The sequence below is a fragment of the Bidens hawaiensis genome, unplaced genomic scaffold (genome assembly GCF_021521415.1).
Source record: "Bidens hawaiensis isolate Kalapana, Puna unplaced genomic scaffold, B.hawaiensis_p1.1 tig00002977_1, whole genome shotgun sequence".
Lineage (NCBI taxonomy): Eukaryota > Viridiplantae > Streptophyta > Magnoliopsida > Asterales > Asteraceae > Bidens > Bidens hawaiensis.
This window is the reverse complement of record NW_027491160.1, coordinates 1,690,863-1,694,539: the sequence shown is the minus strand read 5'-3', so window position 1 is coordinate 1,694,539 and position 3,677 is coordinate 1,690,863. Positions and strand designations below refer to the sequence as shown.

General features: G+C 33.9%; 1 pseudogene; it reads right to left on the bottom strand.

The window, feature by feature from the left end:
• Positions 1-2,042: 2,042 nt before the first annotated feature.
• On the bottom strand, positions 2,043-3,189 carry LOC143621830 (putative F-box protein At1g32420; annotated as a pseudogene).
• Between the last annotated feature and the right edge of the window lie 488 nt (positions 3,190-3,677).

Here is a 3,677-nt window from a genome sequence, read left to right as displayed (position 1 = left end):
ATTGACCTTTTTTGTCCAGTTACCTATTTTTGATTCTTAATCGATTGTCTTCAGCATTAACATGACACTTAATATAGCCAATAAAAAACACAAACATGACATTTAATTTATACAAAACACAAACATGACATTTAATTTATCTACTCTTATTAGTTATTTCCTTATACTCCATGGTATGAATTTGACCTTCCTGACATTGTCTTTGACTCTCTCGGTCAAAATTGGATTGTATAAGCTATTTTAATGTATTAGCAATTGTCTATAAATTTTAACCTTAACCAAAGGAAAGGATACCATGCTATTGACCACCTGATTTCTAAAAGATATTGATCGAAAACTTGTTTATTGTTATTGATAATAGAATTAACATTACATAGATCGATATATGTAGGCCTAGCAATCCTAAACAAATCATAAACCTGATTTCAATCAAACAAGGAAAAAACTAATTCAAAAAACCCTTTGGTATGTAAGTACGGCAATTAACACCCAGTACTTGCGCAAGATTAGCAATGCATGTTGGGTGTTCAAGTACATAAGCTTGGTGACGAGGAGTTGTAATCAAAGACTTCATGAAGACACATATACTTAATCCATTGCAAACAAAATTAATCGAGAATGATGAATTTCAATACGTTGTATATTGCAATTGCTCCCTTTTGTCATCATAACCCAGCAGTTAATTTTGAATATCGCAATTTCATCAAAAATTTAAACCTACACGTCTAATATGGACTTGAAACCTATGTTGCCCCATACCAGGGTCCAATTGTTGGGATCAAAAGGTCAAACTGTTCAAGGAGCAGCTAGCGTGAAACCTAATTATAGACCAACAAAGTGCACCCGAACCCGATTGCAATAGAACACAAAATCCCTTTTTAAGGTCCAGCCCTTGGTTATGCTTTTCATGTAAACCTATTTTTCGGTCCGGATCGTGGTCTCACAGCCTTGCTCATCCCTAATTGAAAGATGAGAAGAAATATATATATATATATATATAGTTTTGACATTTAGATTTCATATTAGGTTGGTTTGGGCATCTTACATCTCCTTAATCATAACACTCTTATAAAGACGGATTCCTAATGCATACACAGTGTTAAATTTACTAAAAACTTTATTTTATTTTATTTTTGTCAAAAGCCCAAATCTGTGCTAAACCAAATCGAACAGTGCACATCTTAATAGCCAAAAATATAGCTACCAAGTAAATTCAATGTGTAGAATATCTTTGTTATGAGGATGCTGAAACAAGAGACGCCACAAATGCCCCCTCTTCGGCATTGGTTCTGCCTCGACCTTTGAGAACTTATATTGGAAACTTTTAAAGATCACACATTGCAAACAATAACACCATGTTTTTAAGCAAACATATATAACATATGCATCTCCTAATTTTAGTTATTATCAAATAAAATTGATAGTCGTTTAAAAAGTATAGACTGCATGACTGCATAAATTGGCACATTTATATAGTCAACTATATTGTTGCATCCTAATTCCTAGAATGGCTAATTTTTAAGCTAATCAAAGCAACCATTTGCAACCTTAGTAGCTAGATAATGTTTGCTCCTACTTCTTAAGTCTATAATCTATTATAACACTAATCAAAGTGTATCAAGACTCCACCCAATCGATATCAAGAATCATGTACCCTGCCCCATCAAAGATCATATACAAGAGAGTTTTGATGCAAGTCAAGATGAAGCCGAAAACTAAATCTAAACATTAAACACTAAACACGTGTGCTTTTTTATTCCATTCCACATTCCAGTCTTGCATACCAATTATAGGAAAAAGAAATACTATTGAATCGAAATTTAAAACAAAATCTAGAATAACTAATTTCAAATGCCAAAACTGAGCGTGATTGAAAGGCATACTAAATATAAAGTGATGTACTTAGGAATGCATATTATTTTGAAATTTGAAGATTATACTGTATTGCATAAATAGTACCAAAGTGAATCCAAGATGTCGGTTTATACCTTGCTTGTATGCTTCAAAAGACTCTTGTTCTTAGCACTCCACTTTGTAATGCAGTCATTACCTTTTTCTCAAATTGTAAGAACTGGTTGATCAAGCAGAAGTAGTGTTTCAATGTAAGAATAAAAAAAATATGAGACATCGCTTTCATTAATCCCAAGATCATCGATGGATTCTGTGTAGGGTTCATAAACAGCAAGTGATCCATTAAGTCCTAGATAATATCTTATATTTTCAATTATAGGTTCACCTGTATTCCTAAATCCCCTTACAAAATTAATGATGGATTTATATGGCGTGTGAATAAAGAATAGCTTTGTAAACGATTTTGAAACACCATTTTCCATCAACCATACACCAATATCTGGATTTGTTAAATCTCCATAACATTCAATCACAATAAGAGACTTCCTTAGCTCAAAGATGGATAAACGACTAGACTGTTGTGCTAAACAATGTGGGAGGTTTACTTCTTTGAATTCTTCACTTGTCATATCGAATGAAAAAATCAACTTATAAGAGCTAACTTCACCATCAGTAGAAATCCTATTAGTAGCAAGCCAATAAAGAACTCCATCTATAACTACCCGAGAATAGTCAAAAGACTCAAAACGAATTGACTTACGAGGGAGATTTCTATATGGACTTCTCTAAACCCTTGTGCTTAATGTAAAAACCTCAACTTTCTTGATGCAACTTATGCTTTCCTTATCAATCAACTCATTAACATAGGTAACTTTGACAATCTTAGGAGCAGCAGTCTCACGACAAACCCCAAAACCTAGATCGGGTTCATATATACCATTTTCCACGTTAGGCACATCAACAGCAACTGCTTTTCTAATGGAAGGATTCCAAATAAAAGCTCTACCCATGTCATCACCATACAAACATAGCAAACCATGAGAGCTGCCAATTGGTCTAGAATGTTTAAGCGCCTCATCAAATACGGGAACGGTAACAAAAACTTCCTGGTGCGGGAAAGTGTCATCATCCACAAACGAAACGTAGTTTTTCTCGAAATTTAATAAGTCATCATACCTTATAAGTAGACGTTGTTGTTGGCCCCTGTAATTGGCAATGAAATCAGGGCCGTCGACCAAAGAATTCCATGCTTTGGAAACTGATCGGAATTGAATCACTGATAACAGGAAGCTTTTTGATGATTTCCTGTTGGATTTCGAATGGAATGTTATCTGACATGTTTGCTGTGGGATTCGTATCAATTTCTAGAGTTTTTTTTTTTATATATATAACGAGAGTTCAAAGGGGGGTATGGGTTAGACTACATTTATTCAGAACCCAACCCAACTTTTAATAAAAAAACTAATTTCTCTAGTTTCAACATATATAAAGTTGCAAACCAACTGTGGGTGGCAAAACAAGCCCAAATGAGTTGTTTTGGGTCAATATCGATAAATTTTAAAATTGAAATGGGTCAGGATGGATCAAAATAATTTTGCAAGAGGGTCAAGATGGGTTGATAAAATGCAAGTGACTTTTGGTTATGGGTTAGAATGGACTAAACTAAACAAGCTCCATCCAATCTTATTTCAAACAAAACCCACGAAACTGAATAAAAACCGAGAAATTGAAACCGAAAAAAAACCAAAAACATTGAAATCGCAACCGACCGAAATAAAAAAAAGCTAAACTCAGCCGTAAAAACTGAACCTGAACCAAGACAAAAC